Source organism: Cervus canadensis, chromosome 33 (assembly GCF_019320065.1).
Source record: "Cervus canadensis isolate Bull #8, Minnesota chromosome 33, ASM1932006v1, whole genome shotgun sequence".
Taxonomy (NCBI): Eukaryota; Metazoa; Chordata; class Mammalia; order Artiodactyla; family Cervidae; genus Cervus; species Cervus canadensis.
Genome location: NC_057418.1, coordinates 37,701,452 through 37,718,036, shown reverse-complemented (window position 1 = coordinate 37,718,036; position 16,585 = coordinate 37,701,452). Strand labels below are relative to the sequence as shown.

General features: G+C 44.9%; 1 long non-coding RNA gene across 1 annotated transcript in view; it reads left to right on the top strand.

Moving 5' to 3' along the window:
- Nucleotides 1-16,585, top strand: part of LOC122434037 — a 74,457-nt gene that overhangs the window by 13,173 nt on the left and 44,699 nt on the right. The gene's annotated exons all lie outside the window — the stretch shown is intronic.

The window sequence follows — 16,585 nt, the reverse complement described above, 5'->3', positions numbered from 1 at the left end:
GGGGGCAGAGCTCCCCCCAGCGGCCGCCCGGCTGCTTCCCCACATGCTGCTGCTTCAGATTGAATGCCTGCTTCTCCCCCCACCCCACCCAGGCTTCTCCTGCTTTGGGTTCCGAACTGTCAGGAAGCTCCCTTGGGTTGAAGAGGGATGGGGGTGAGAGTCAGGAGATGCGTTTTGCAGGCACAGGCCCCTCCGTGGTCCAGCCGCTGGACCACCCCTGAGCCAGAGGGACCCATAGGCGTGGCTGCAGGGTTTGGACCGAGTGTCGCGGGAACGTCCGCGTGCCCGGGTCTGTAAGGCTGGCCTGGCCTGCACCTGGCGGCCAGCTCTATGTGCCTTCTCATTTCCTCAGGATTGTTTGGTGACACCTGGACCTTTATCTGGTAACAAATAACCACGGGGCTTGGCTTCTCACCCAGGAGGTCTGTGATCCAAAATAAACCGATGGGAGCCAAACTGAGGGTCAGTAGGCAGAGTGTCATGCAGCTTTCAGATGGGAAGCGGGGGTGGATGGGCGTGTCCACCTTGCTACAGCAGTTATTTCCACAGACGCCTCAGGATAATGCATTTCCAGAGAAAGCTTGTTTTCAAAACTGCTTTGAGTTCCAGCTCTGTGGCAGTAGCTCCCAGGGGCACCTCACGTGTAATTTAGTTGGTGTACTCAGGGCAAAGCCAGTTTCCTTGATTTTCAAATTGATAATCCAGCTCAAACAGACATAATTAATAAGACAAATCTTAATATTTAATCAGTTAACAGAGGGCTTGTCAGAATTCCAAAGCTGAAATTTGCTCAAAAATTTAATTATTCTAAAGCTTGGTTATGCAAGTGATCTTAACTCAAACTGACTATAGCTACTTTCAGTTTTTTAAAGGAGAATTTTCTACCCCCTTGGAGGAATCAGTGGTGAAGGGAAGCCTGGCATCCTTATTCTTCTAATAGTTCCATCAGGTAGTATCTGGAGTTGGGCCTGGGATGTACAACCTTGTGCCTCTGGTTTATGTGAGGGGCCTGTAAGCTTTTCCTTATGAGCTAGAGCTTCCAGCATGACTGATGGGTCCCCAGAGGAAGCAGGGAGGCTGATGTGTTCCATGACCCAGACTCTCAGAAGTCAGTTCCCATGCCCACTGTGACCCACTAGAATCGGTCACCACTCTTGTAAGTGACTTCTCCGTGTGAAACTCAAAGAAGAGGAATATGTGCCCTCCCTGGATTGATGAGCTCATCTTCCTACAGATGAAGGTGACACAGAAAGAATCCCTCAGAGCTTGGCCTGTCACCTCACAGTGCATGAATGGTTGTGGGGGGTTCACCTCGGAGGCCACTTGGGGAGAAGTGTACCACTAGGGTGCCTGTAGAAGTGAGTCTTGTGAGTCCTGGTGAAGATGTGACTCATGACAGTGTAACATACACGACAATGTCGAGTAACACTGAAAAAGGCCCGGAGAAACTCCTGTCCTCCTCCATTCCCAGAGCAGGATGCCAAGCACAACCTTCTCCTTGTTTTGGTGGAAATGTCAGTGCAAGGACGGCATGGGAAGGAGAGCGTCTCAGCACGTTCTCACAGCACACGCATCACATATGTAGACGCAAAGTGTCTTGAGAAGGAGGATGCAGAACTCAGTTGTACTTGAGGTGCACGGGTCAGAGCACTTTCTTCCTCTTTTTTTTGTCTCAGTGTGACTGGAGTTTGCACCCAGCCCCTTAGAAGATTGTCCCCAAACCCTATAGATTCCACAATTTACACCATCAGCAGGTGTTCTTTAAATGATGGGCATTCAGTTGGATTCCACAGTAATAAATGCTCTGACTTAAGCCCTGCTTAAGCCCTAGGACTGGAAAAGGTGTTTTCATTCCAATCCCAGAGAAGCAATGCCAAAGAATGCTCAAACTACTGCACAATTGCACTTATCTCACATGCTAGTAAAGTAATGCTCAAAATTCTCCAAGCCAGGCTTCAACAGTATGTGAGCCATGAACTTCCAGATGTTCAAGTTGGATTTAGAAAAGGCAGAGGAACCAAAGATCAAATTGCCAACATCTGTTATAATCGAAAAAGCAAGAGAGTTCCAGAAAAACATCTACTTCCGCTTTATTGACTATGCCAAAGCCTTTGACTGTGTGGACCACAGCAAACTGTGGAAGATTCTTCAAGAGATGGGAATACCAGACCACCTGACCTGCCTCTTGAGAAATCTGTATGCAGGTCAGGAAGCAACAGTTAGAACTGGACATGAAACAACAGACTGGTTCCAAATTAGGGGAAGGAGTATGTCAAGGCTATATGTTGTCACCCTGCTTATTTAACTTATATGCGGAGTACATCGTGAGAAACACTGGGCTGGATGAAGCACAAGCTGGAATCAAGATTGCCGAGAGAAATATCAATACCTCAGATAGGCAGATGACAACACACTTATGGCAGAAAGTGAAGAAGAACTAAAGAGCCTCTTGATGAAGGTGAAAGAGAAGAGTGAAAAAGTTGGCTTAAAACTCAACATTCAGAAAACTAAGATCATGGCATCCGGTCCCATCACTTCATGGCAAATAGATGGGGAAACAGTGACATACTTTATTTTTTGGGGCTCCAAAATAACAGCAGATGGTGACTGCAGTCATGAAATTCAAAGACACTTGCTCCTTGGAAAAAAAGTTATGACCACCCTAGACGCATATTAAAAAGCAGAGACATTACTTTGCCAACAAAGGTCCATCTAGTCAAAGCTATGGTTTTTCCAGTAGTCATGTATGGATGTGAGAGTTGAACTATAAAGAAAGCTGAGTGCTGAAGAATTGATGCTTTTGAACTGTGGTGTTGGAGAAGACTCTTGAGAGTCCCTTGGACTGCAAGGAGATCCAACCAGTCCATCCTAAAGGAAATCAGTCCTGAGTATTCATTGGAAGGACTGATGCTGAGCTGAAACTCCAATACTTTGGCCACCTGATGCAAAGAGCTGACTCATTTGAAAAGACCCTGATGCTGGGAAAGATTGAGGGCAGAAGGAGAAGGGGGGACAACAGAGGATGAGATGGTTGGTTGGTATCACCAACTCAATGGACATGGGTTTGGGTAAACTTTGGGAGTTGGTGACGGACAGGGAGGCCTGGTGTGCTACAGTCCATGGGGTCGCAAAGTACACGGCTGAGTGAACTAAACTGAAGCCCTGCTGTGTGATGATGTGACTCCCAACCTTTTTGACCCAAATCTCCTTCCTGGGTGTCACCCCACAAATACTGGTGTGTCGTCACTGGTTTTCCTGCTGCGTCCACTCTTGGGTCATCAGTGGGTTGGCAAACACTGGCCCTTTCAGTGTCTCCCTGCTCTCAGCCCCTTCAGCTGCTCAGCATTCACAATACCCCTTTCATCCCGGAAGGTCATCGCTGTGCCAAGTACGTAGGAAGCCTGGAAGTGGTGTTGTCCTCTACCTGTCAGAGCAGATCCACACACAGAGAAATAGTTTTCTTCTGTCAGAAGTGAACAGGGGGACCCTTGGACGTGGCATGATGCAGTCATAAGGGGTCGTGGGAATGGGGCAAGAGTGTGTATTTCTCACAATCTGCTCTCTGCCAGTCACAAGCCTCACGGCTTTCCACGAGGACTCTCCCTTTCCCCCAAGTTCAGCTCTGCACGTTACTCTGCTGTGGGAGGAGTCGCGGTGTCCTCTGTCTCTTGTGGCAGAAGGCAGGTTGGGAATGCTCTGTGTGGTCAGTGAGCAGCAGGAAGGCCCGGGGCTGCAACAGAGAGATGTGGGGGTTGGGGGTGGTTTCAGAGAAGACCTGTCAGCGAGGGAGTAGCATGGACTTGTGGTGAAGCCTCTGGGAGGACCTCGGGTGACATGGGAGACCGTTGAGGGTTTTGAGCAGAGAAATGATTCAATTTGACTTAGCCAAAACCTTACCCTGATGCAAAGGGCTTAGACAACCAGGAAGTCAAGAGGGCACAGTCCCCTCACTTCTGACACTGGCTACAAGTTCAGGGCCTACACACCTCCATCAGATTTAAAAAGTCCCTAGAAGGACTCGCTGAGAATTGTATATTTACAGTTATGGTTTAATGCAGAGAAAACAGACCAAGGTCCACCACAGGAAGCTGTGTGCAGGACGGGTTCCAGGAGATGCACCATTGAGGAGAATCTCTGTTGCCTTCTCCCTGTGGAACCAGGACTCTGCTGGCATCTGTGTGTGATGTCCAGTCAACCAGAAGTACCCCAGCCTCGGTGTGCGGAATTGTTCGTGGGACCCTGTTTCATAGGCATGACTAACTGTCTTCACAGTGTATCTGTCCATAAATCCCCTGCTACAGGGCCTGGGGCCCATACCTTTCACCATCTTGTTACTGCATGTGTAGCTCAAGTCTCCAGACAGTTGCAGATCACTCTCAGGAGTTGAAGACCAAGACCAGATTTCTTCAGTGGCAGAGTTCGATTCTTCACTGCTCATCTGTTAGTGGCTACTGAATCTCAGGCAATGCCGGAAGCTTTGACTCAAATATGTCTTCTCAGCCAGATCAAGAACTGTAAGAATTTCAACTTCTCTTGAAGGAAAATGAATTCTTATACATTGGTAATAGATCTGTTAATTGGTAATATGTTGAATTTGGGTAAAGCCTGTCTGTAGAAACCAAGTTCCCAAAGTTGTGTCCTCGTCTGTCCTTTGACTTCCATCAACTGCCCTTCTTCCCTTGTTGACTCTGATTGGAGAAACACTAAGCAAAGCATTGAAGGTTTAGGCAGTTCCTAAAGAATTAATTTTAACTCAGACTTTGGCAGTGTTATTATTACAGGAAAATATTAATTCTATTGATGCCCCATCACTTCTTTGGTCCAGGGGAAGATGCAGAGGACTGTTCTCGTGATTGATCATTTAGTGAGTGGTCACCTGAACACCTGTCTGCATTCACCACACTGTGTGTCTTCCAAACATTTGGGTTACAAATAGCAGGTATTTGGAAACTACTGGAACTGTTCGGGGCACCGAAGCCTCGAAAAGTCCTTCAAACGTTGCTGACGTCCAGGCATGCATAGACCAGAGAAGACTATCAACACTTTGAAAAACAAAGCCAGAAGAAGCGTTTCTTGTTGCTGTTGAGCATCATCTGTGAGTGATGGGTGTTTCCAGATAAGTGCCTTATCCCAGGACCCAGAGTGTAATTATGAGGGAGCAGAGCACGGGGGGCCCTGTGTGCTAGGGAGACGGACCCACATCAAGAATAGGTAACGCGTGCACACACTGAGCTCAGAATTGGCAGAGGCCATGGCGTTCACTGAGTAGAGACCTCAGATGGTGCAAAGGGGATTCCTGCCTGGTAGAGTCCAGGGGAAAAGTGTTTTCTGTGTTCCTCCTGAAATGGGAGCTAAAACAAAAGTCTTGTGTAAAAGTTGTGGTAACTTCTGCTGAGGTTGTTCACAGAATTGGTTTGCCTGAGAGAGACACGTGGGCCATTTGGAACAGTGTGTTAAAGCCAATCTTTGTTTCCATTAGAATCTAAATATAAGACCTTCCCTCTTCTCTTCCTTTTCCCTCCCATGGTTTCTCATTCTTGCCCTATTTCCTAGTTTATTGTATTTCATCCTGAATCTTTAAAAACTGTTGAACAATAAAATGACCAACAAAGTGGGCTGAGCTGGGACAACTGACTCAGCCTCTCCCAGGTGTCCTCTGGACAAGCTGCTGTTGATGACAGCAGAGTGTTATGCATGTGCAGTGCTGGAGAGGATTAAATATTTATGGAGGAGATTCCACACCAGATGGAGGAATTGGGAACAATTCCTCATTTTGCTGGGAAAGCAACCTGCAGTCTCTAAATCCCACAACCTGAGCACAAATGGCTCTTGGCTCAGGGACTCCAGCCGGGCCCTCCCGCCTCCTCTGTGTGGGGACAGATACTCAGGAGTGGAGCTCAGCCCTGGCTTGCGAGTGACGTAGTTCTCAGTAATGCCTCGGCAAGCTGCAGCCTGTGGGATCACACTCGAATCCCTGTTAGGGTCTTTAGAGAAAATCCATGTTGCTAGAAGAGGTTCTTCTGCAGGTCATGGATTATGAGGCCTGCTGGATGAAGCCATCCTCAGCGGCACAGACGTAGTTTTAGTTCATCTGTGCTTCTACAGCTGGTTGTTTCTCGGACTTCCAAGGTTTACAGATTGAAAGTACGCTTGTGAAGTGGTAGAATCTGCCTGCACATTTGTTTCTAACTACTGATTGTTGGGAGATAGTAAAACTCAAATATTTGCATTAACTTTAGAAACCTAAGGTCAGTTCGGTGAACATTTCTTGGTGTTATTCCCATAATACTTGAAGGTTGAACACATCCATGATTTTCTTCCCTGATTTCTTGTTATCACATTCCTATGTACGTCATCTGAGCATAAAATGGTTTTCAATAACTGTTTCTCAGTACCTGTTAATTATATCTGATGTTAGAAGTTCAATTAGTTCAGTTTTAAATTTTTTGAATTTCTAAACAACTAAACAGCTTTTTTTTTCCTCTTGTAAACTATTTATACTTACTTTTAATGTGATAATAACATGCCATATTTTCTTCCAACAGCCTAGACCCCAGGCCTGAAACATTGTTCTTTGCCAAAATAATGCAAAATTTAATCTTGTTGATCAATGGCATTATGACAGGAAAAATGCCATATATGTACTTTTACTTTCCTCAAGCATTCTAGTATTTTACAGATGGTGGTAAAGGAGTATATTAGCTCTTTGGAAGCAAAACTTAAGAGTCAAGGTGATCTTGTTAGAGTTAGCAACAGAGGAAACAAGAAAATCATTCCCAAACACAATGTCAATCATTTCTCATGCAAAAAAAAAAAAAAAAATTGCTCTTTGTGGTTTATGTTCTTTTAGCCTTAGTTGAATGATGATAATTATACTCTTCTGGAGGGATTTTAGGAGTTCTCTTTTAGGTTCTTTTATCAAAGTTATATCTGCATTGAAAAGCTTATTTATACTTGTTCATACAATTTTTATTATCTTTTCCAGGGAAGAGAAAACTTGGGATGTGAGTTCTATCTACAATATTTTATTTTTCAATAGTAAAACCCCTAAACAGTATTATAAAATGACATTCAATAGAGGTGGGTGGAATGATGGGTACATAGATTTTTATTGTATTTATTCTTATTATATTTATGCTTATTAGATTACTTCAAGGATGGCTTCTGGCTTATATATGTTTGTGGTGGCAGAAATTTTCTATACTCTCTAATTTTTTCATCTTCAGCTATAAATATAATCTTGGTTTTACTCTGAGCAATTAGCATGTTTTTGAATACAGAATATATAATACAACTAAAAATGACTTAAAGAAAATATCAAAGTCATTATTTCACATGACGATAAACCTAGTGGTACAGTGGCTTTAAATTGAATGAACAGAGCTGGGGGCCACCTACTCAGTGCCCAGCGTCTTTCCAGCTTCCTGCTGTGCTGCTACCAGCCTGCCTTTTCATCTTTCCTCTTCCACGGCTTGCAGTTTGCACAGATTGCAGTTTTTGACATCACATGCAAGCACAAGAACAAGCAGGTGTGGGAACATGCAGCATGTGGTGTTCAGCCATGAGAAGACACAGGCCTGAGAATACTGAGAAGAGAAGAAAAAACTGTTTCTTTCTGTTTGTGTTTCTCTCCTGAAGCCCCTCCGCTGGACTGCTCCCTCATGACTCATTGGCTGAAGTTGGGCCACATGCTCCTGCCCACATCAGCAACTGCAAGGGCAGAGCCTTACCACGTGCCCCAAGGCTGGAGCGTGAGGCCACCACCTCTGCCGTGTGGGCATCAGGGAAAATCTCTGTGGACCAGGAGAACCGGGTGGGGTCTTGGTGGGCTGCCAGCAGCGCTTCCCATCTGTGCTGTGCTGGCTGCAACGGAGCAGAGGGTAGGTGGCTGCAGGCCTCTGGAATCAAAACCTCTGTCTACCCTTCTTCCCAGTGACTCAGGGCACACATGGTTCTGCTTGAACCTGGAGCCTGTACGTAACCATGTCCTCTTGGGAACTTAGAACATTGGAATTCATGAAATCTGAAATGAAAGGCACAGGCTTATTAATTCCATTTATTTATTTTCCATGGGCTTTTATAGCTGTTTAATAGCCATTGTGTGTATTCTGAAATATTAATTTTGTTGCTCTTTGACTCTTACTTTCATTCTTGGTCAGGGTTTGTCTTGCTGCCTTTCCTCAAACACTCTCACAAAAAGAGAAAACCATGCTCATTGCTCCTATCCTGGGTCTAAATGTTTGTGTGTGCACCTGGGCCAAGCATGTCTTGTCCCCAAGCCTCGTTAACTAAAGGTAGTTATTTCCCTTAATGTATATAGTCACCCTGCTTATTAAACTTATATGCAGAGTACATCATGCACAATGCTGGGTTGGATGAAGCACAGACTGGAATCAAGATTGCTGGGAGAAATATCAATAACCTCAGTTATGCAGATGACACCACCCTTATGTCAGAAAGTGAAAAAGAACTAAGGAGCCTCTTGATGCAAGTCCAGAGGAGAGTGAAAATTTGACTTAAAACTCAACATTCAAAAATTTAAGATTGTGGCATCTGGTCCCATCACTTCATGGCAAATAGATGGCGAAACAATGGAAACAGTGAGAGACTTTATTTTACTGGGCTCCAAAATCACTGCGGATGGTGGCTGCAGCCATGAAATTAAAAGATGCTTGCTCCTTGGAAGAAAAGCTATGACCACCCTAGACATCATATTAAAAAGCAGAGACATTATTTTGCCAGCAAAGGTCCACCTAATCAAATGTATGGTTTTTCCAGTAGTTGTGTATGGATGTGAGAATTGGACCATAAAGAAAGCTGAGCACTAAAGAATTGATGCTTGTGAACTGTGGTGTTGGAGAAGACTCTTCAGAGTCCCTTGGACTGCAAGGAAATCCAACCAGTCCATCCTAAAGGAAATTAGTCCTGAATATTCATTGGAAGGACTGATGCTGAAGCTGAAACTCCAATACTTCAGCCACCTGATGCGAAGAACTGACTCATTTGAAAAGACCCTGATGCTGGGAAAGATTGAAGGCAGGAGGAGACGGGGACAACAGAGGATGAGATGGTTGGATGGCATCATGGACTCGATGGACATGAATTTGAGTAAGCTCCGGGAGTTGGTGATAGACAGGGAAGCCTGGTGTGATGCAGTCCATGCGGTTGCAGAGTCAGACATGACTGAGCGACTGAACCAAAAAATTACATCAGCTGTGTACCCCTTTGAAGAATTCAAAATCCCTAGAAGAAAAGGTAGATTTAAAAAAAAGAAAAGGTAGATTTATTATGACTGGGAACAAAGTGAGCAGCGTTTCTTCCTCTCTCCTCTAAAAATGTCATTTCATTGTGGCTTTATGGAGCCTTGGCCAGTGTATCTGCTGAGTGTCAGGAACTCTCAGGCACATGGCACTCCCGTGTGAGCTGGCAAAGGGCCACACAAAGAGCCATTGCAGGTGTGTGCATTCCACATCCCGAGTCCTTTCAGCACCCACATCCCACCTCTCAGCTCCTCTGGTCATTGCCCATTTGTCTTCATCGCCCTATCTTCTGCTGTCCATCAGGCTCCTGGACCGACATCACAGTGTATCTGCCCCATTCTGACTTTGTTCTCCTTCAGAACATTGACCTCTGGCCTTTGCCAAAAGGCTCCATGCCTGGGTCTTCTGGACAAGCATCAGTGGGCCCTGTGACTTGTCCTGTGTTCACCTCTAGGACCCTGCCCCACTGTGGCTGCCACTTGTTCAGCTGTTTAACAGAAGAGGTGGTGCAGGTAGGATTTTACACTTGGCAATTTAAATTTAGATCAGTGTACTAATATAAACTTCTTTGCTGGACTTATCATAAAACTAGTACCTGATTATCATCTAGTTTTTGGCAATTCCAGAGCTGACAGTGAGTGAAGTAAGTGAAACCTTGAGTTACAGATCAGGTAATCCCATCATAAGTGATTATCTCTTATGAGCACTACTCATGGGTGATTCCTTTCCTCTGCATGTGATGAAGAGTTACTGATCACAGATGAAAGTGACTTTGGATCAGTCCCAAAGAAGGCTTTGTGAACCAGTTGGGGGTCTAGGACAGTCACCAGGTGTGCAGATAACTAGGACTCTAGACAAAGCGTTCCATGCTGCACACTCGCACCTGTTCTGGGTCCTCAAGTGAAATTGTTATGGTTGAGTGCTGAAAAATCTTCCTGGAAACATTTTTGTTTTTGTATTGAACCAGAATTTCCCATACATGTTTGGCCATAGGGCCCATCATTAATATTTTGGGTAATGTGTCAGTATCACCAAGAATCAGTCTTCATGGAGCACATTTTGACAATCATACCCTAACCTAGTGGACTTCCCTAGTGACTAAGATGGTAAACAATCTGCCTGAAATGTGAGAGACCTGGGATCAATCCCTGGGTGGGGAAGATCCCATGGAGAAGGGGATGGCAAATCACTCCAGTGTTCTTGCCTGGAGAGTTTCAAGGACAGAGGAGCCTGGCGGGCTATGGCTCATGGGGTCGCAAAGAGTTGAACTGAGCGACTAACAGCACACCATCACCGTGCTAACCTAGTAAGTTACTTGTGAACCAAACGCGAAGCCTTTGACAATGTAATCTGTTCGAGTTTGTCTCAGAAGCTGACTGAACTAAGAGGAGCACATCTGCCTGGCCCCACAGTCTCAGAAGCTGACAGAACTGAGCGGAGCATGTCTGCATAGCTCAACTGTCTCAGAAGCTGACAGAACTGAGAGGAGTGTGTCTGAATTTCCCCCACTGTGTCCAGAAGCTGACTGAACTGGGAGGAGCATGTCTGCATGGGCCCACTGACTTGGAAGGTGACTGACCTGTGGGGAGCTTTTCTGCATCACCCCCACAGAATCCAGAAGCTGACTGAACTGAGAGGAGCATATCCGCATGGGCCCCACTGTCTCAGAAGCTGATTGAACTAAGAGGAACGTGTCTGCATGGACCCCACTGTATCAGAACCTGACTGAACTGATAGGAGCATATTTACATGGCCCTCACTGTTTCCAGAACCTGACTTCACTGAATTGAGAATTTCTGAATGGCCCTCACTGTCTCAGAAGCTGACTGAACTAAGAGGAGCATGTCTGCATGGCCCACACTGCCTTCAAAGCTGAGTAAAGGAGAGGAGCATGTCTGCCTGGCCCCCACTGTCTCAGAAGCTGACTGAACTAAGAGAAGCATGTTTGCCTGGCCCCCACTATATCCAGAAGCTGATCGAACTGAGAGGACCATGTCTTCATGGACCCACTGTCTCAGAAGGTGACTGAACTGAGAGCAGCATGTCTGCCTGGCCCCCACGATATCCAGAAGCTGATTGAACTGAGAGGAGCAGACTGGCCTCATTGTCTCCATAAGCTGACTGAACTGGGAGGAGCATGTCTGCATGGCCCCACTGTCTCCGAAGGTTACTGAACTGAGGGGATCATGTTTGTGTTGCCCTCACAGTCTCCAGAAGCTGACTCAACTGACAGGAACATGTCTGCATCACTCCACTGTATCCAGAAGCTGACTAAACTGAAGGGAGCATGTCTGCATTGCTCCACATTCTCAGAAGCTGACTGAAGTGACAGGAACATGTCTGCTTGGCCCCCACTCTCTCAGAAGCTGACTGATCTGAGAGAAGCATGTCTTCATCAACCCCACTGTCTCAGAACCTGGGTGAACTGAGAGGAGCATGTTTGCATGGCCCATACTGTATCCAGAAGCTGACTGAACTGAGAAATGATGTCTGCATGGCCCCACTGTCTCTGGAAGCTGACTGAACTGAGAGGAGCATTTCTACATGGCACAGATTGTAACCAGAAGCTTACTGGATGTAGAGGAGCACTTCTGCATGGCCCCATCCTCTCAGAAGCAGACTGAAGTGAGAGGAGCACATCTGCATGGCCCCATCCTCTCAGAAGCTGACTGAACTGAGACGAGCACATTTGCATGGCCTTCACTGTCTCCAGATGGTGACTGAACTGAGAGGAGCACGTCTGCATGGCCGCATCCTCTCTCAGAAGCTGACTGAACTGATACAAGCATATTTGCATGGCCTTCACTGTCTCCAGATGGTGAGGACTGAGAGGAGTATGTCTGCATGGACCCACATCGTAGAAGCTTGACAGAACTGAGAGGAGCACGTCTGCATGGCCACATCCTCTCAGAAGCTGACTGAAGTGAGCTGAGCATGTCTGCATGGCCCCATCCTCTCAGAAGCTGACTGAACTGAGACGAGCACATTTGCATGGCCTTCACTGTCTCCAGATGGTGACTGAACTGAGAGGAGCACGTCTGCATGGCCGCATCCTCTCAGAAGCTGACTGAAGTGAGCTGAGCATGTCTGCATGGCCCCATCCTCTCAGAAGCTGACTGAACTGAGGTGAGCATGTCTGCATGGCCCCATCCTCTCAGAAGCTGACTGAAGTGAGCCGAGCATGTCTGCATGGCCCCATCCTCTCAGAAGCTGACTGAACTGAGACAAGCATATTTGCATGGCCTTCACTGTCTCCAGATGGTGACTGAACTGAGAGGAGTATGTCTGCATGGACCCACATTGTAGAAGCTGACTGAAGTGAGAGGAGCATGTCTGCATGGCTGCACTGTCTCAGAAGCTGACTGAACAGAGAGGAGCATTTCTGCATGGGCCCCACTGTCTCAGAAGCTGACTGAACTGAGAGGAGCATGTCTGCATTTACTACCCCACTGTGTCCTGAAGCTGACTGAACTGAGAGGAGAATGTCTGCATGGCCCCCACTGTGTCCATAAGCTGACTGAACTGGGAGGAGCATTTCTGCATGGCCTCACTGTCTCAGAAGGTGACTGAACTGAGGGGAGCTTGTCTGCATTGTTCCCACAGTCTCCAGAACCTGACTGAGCTGAGAGGAGCACGTGTTCATGGCCCCCACTGTCTCAGAAGCTGACTGACTGAGCAAAGCCTGTCTGCATGCCCGCCACTATCTCCACAAGCTGACTGAACTGAGCAGAGCATGTTTGCATGGCCCCCACTGTCTCAGAATGTGACTGAACTGATAGAGGCATGTCTGCAAGGCCCTGCCTGTCTCCAGAAGCTGACTGAACTGAGAATAGGATGTCTGCATGGACCCCACCGTATCCAGAGGCAGAGTGAACTGGGAAGAGCAAGTCTGCATGGCCCCACTCTCTCCTGAAGGTGACTTAACCGAGAGCAGCATGTCTGCATGGACCCACTGTCTCCAGAAGCTGACTCAACTGAGAAGAGCATGTCTGCATGGCCCAAATTGTCTCTAAAGCAGCCTGAACTGAGAAGAGCAAGTCTACATGGCCCCTACTCTCTCAGAAACTGACTGAAGTGAGAGGATCATGTCTGCATGGACCCACTGTCTCAGAAGCTGACTGAATTGAGAGGAGCATGTCTGCATGGCCCTCACTGTCTGAAGAAGCTGACTGAACTGAGAGGAGCATGTCTGCATGGCCCTCACTGTCTGAAGAAGCTGACTGAACTGAGAGGAATATGTCTGTATAGTCCCCACTATCTCCGAAACTGACTAACTGAGTGAAGCATGTCTGCATTGCCCCCACTGTCTCCAGAAGGTGACTGAATTGAGAGGAGCATGTCTGCCTGGCCCCTACTGTCTCAGAAGCTGATTGAACTGAGAGGAGCATGTCTGTATGGACCCCACTGTCTCCAGCTGTACCATCACCACGGAAATTGACTTAAGATTAAAAGGTCAGAAAAGACAAGTTTGTCATTAATACTTACGGATGACCTCCCACCATTCTGAATGACCTCCCCATGACCTTGGATGAGGTACATGTTGGAGGGTATTTGCCAGAATGTGTTTCTTCTGGTGTTTGAACCCTACCAGTGTTGGCAAAGCTGGATCTTCATCTGGAGGAAGTGCTTGGAGCTTGTGCTCTGGGATGTCATTAGCGTGTCAATGTCCAGGCTTCTGCGGCTGAAATGAACCAGTCTTCCTCATCTCCCCTGACGGGTGTGTTTCTTCTCCACCTGGGTGGTTCTGTTTTGTCCAGGATCAAAATCACATGTCTGTTCGCCTATAACCCACCTCCTGTGACTTATTGACTATCATATCCAAATACTTTAGTTAATTATTATATATTTTCATGATTAATCCTTTATTTTTTTGACAAAGGGACATTCTCTAGCACATTTTCTATTACCTACCAATTTTCTATTATAACCACAAATTTATGGCATTTCACAAATGCTTAATTGAGTGTAAGCATTTGTTTTCCTCAAGTCACTGAAGGCCTCAAAGAGATGATGTCTTTAGTATCTCCAGACTTATTGAAAGTTACCCCTCAGCATCAGTGGCAACAACCAAAACAAAATTAACAGAAGACTGTTCAGAGTCATATTGCATTCTCCTGCTCAATATTTGGAACCAGCCACTCCATGAGAGGCCTTACTAGATCATTTAAGAATATTAGAGACATCAGATCTGCGTCCTAGGAGCACATGGTGTGTAAGGGGAGTGGAAAGAGCAAGAGAGAGGTTAGTAGCCACTTGCTTAACAAAGTAGAAAAGCTTCCCTCTTAAGAAAGGTCATGCTTTCAGTCAACATTTCTGATTTTGCTCTGTCTTTATCAAGATACTTTTACCTTGTTTTTTTTTTTAATTGAGATATAGTTGATTTACAATGTTATATTAACTTCTGCTATACAGCAAAGTGATTCAGTTAAATATACATTCTTTGTTTTAAATTTTCTTTTCCATTATGTTTTATCACAGAATATTGAGTATACTTCCCTGTGCTATCCAGCAGGACCTTGTTTATCCATTCTGTATATAATAGTTTGCATCTGCTAACCCCAAACTCCCCCTCCATCCCTTTCCTACTCCACTTTTACCTTGTTCTAATGACAGAGTTTATTAATTCAATTTCCCCTCTCTTTTATTCTAGAGTTTCCACTTTTTATTTACTAACTTTGATGTACCATGATTTATAGTGTCACCAAACCATTTAGTTACAAGTTTCCCCAATGTCTAGAATCCTACATTTTTTTCTTACCAGTCTTGAGTTCAAACATCCTGGAATTGGCTACAACTCTGCAAGTTGGGTCAGTGTGCATCAACTGTCTGAGAAGAGAAAGCAAAGCAAGCTTTCCATGAGAACACGAAAGAACAGTCATTTCTGGGAATCTGTGTGTCCTGTAGACTCTCAGGCGATTTATAGACCACAGGCAGGTGCAAACACAGACAAAAATATGTTTTAATATTATGTTGACTTCTTCTCTTTACTTTATGATTTCCTTTATCTTTTCTTCAGTTTCATTTGGTATTCCTTTTCTAGTTCTTGACATGAAGGCTTAGACAATTATTTCTCAACTTTTCCCTCTAGTGTATGTTCTACAGATAGAAAAATTTTTCTTACCACTCACTAGTTTCAGCAAATGAGTTTGTGTTTCCAACAACTTTATTTAGGTAAAATTGATAAACAACAAATTGCACCAAATACAATAAATATACTTTGCAAAGGAAGGAAATTCCTAAAGAATACCTTAAAAAAATCTACACCAAATCTTGTACTTAGAGGTGAGTTATTCAAAGCTCATTTCTTCCACTGAGGTAATGACAAGCCTTGTCCACTGACCCTGAACAAAATGTTAACTTTGCAAAAGCCAGAGTCGCTTGGACCCAGTTAAGTCGGGTCAAAATTCTAATAGACATTTGATTAATTAACTGATTTATTTATTTAATTGGAGTATAGTTGATTTACAATATTAGTTTCAGATGTACAACATAATGATTCGGTGTTTTTGTAGATTAAGCTTTATGTAAAGATGTTATAAAATAATAGCTATATTCCTGGTGCTGTACAACACATCCATGTTATCTTATCTTATCTTATACATAGTAGTTTTTGTATCTCTTAATCACATCCCTCCACCTTGCTCTTCCCCTCTTCTCTAGTTTGTTTAAAAATTGCTCGTTCTCTATAGTTGTGTGTCTCTTTCTGTTTTGTTATATTCATTTGTTTATTTTTTTAAATTTCACATATAAGTATTATCCTACAGTATTTGTCTTTTGCTGCCTGACATTTCATTTAGCACAATACCCTCCAGGTCCCTGCATGTGGTTGTACATGACATTATTTTATTTTATTTCCCCAAAGAAAAGCAAGGAGAGAGAAAACCTTAAGTGAACAATGCAAAGAAATAGGGGGAAACAATAGAATGGGAAAGACCAGAGATCTCCTCAAGAAAATTAGATATACCGAGGGAACATTTCATGCAAAGACGGGCCCAATAAAGGACGAAAACACTATGGACCTAATAGAAGCAGAAGATACTAAGAAGAGGTGGCAAGGATACATGGAAGAACTGTATAAAAAAGGTCTTAATGCAGTATGGTACTGGCACAAAGACAGAAATATAGATCAATGGAACAGAATAGAAAGCCCAGAGATGAATCCACGAACCTATGGACACCTCATCTTCGACAAAGGAGGCAAGGATATACAATGGAAAAAAGACAACCTCTTTAACAAGTGGTGCTGGGAAAACTGGTCAACCACTTGTAAAAGAATGAAACTAGAACACTTTCTAACACCATACACAAAAATAAACTCAAAATGG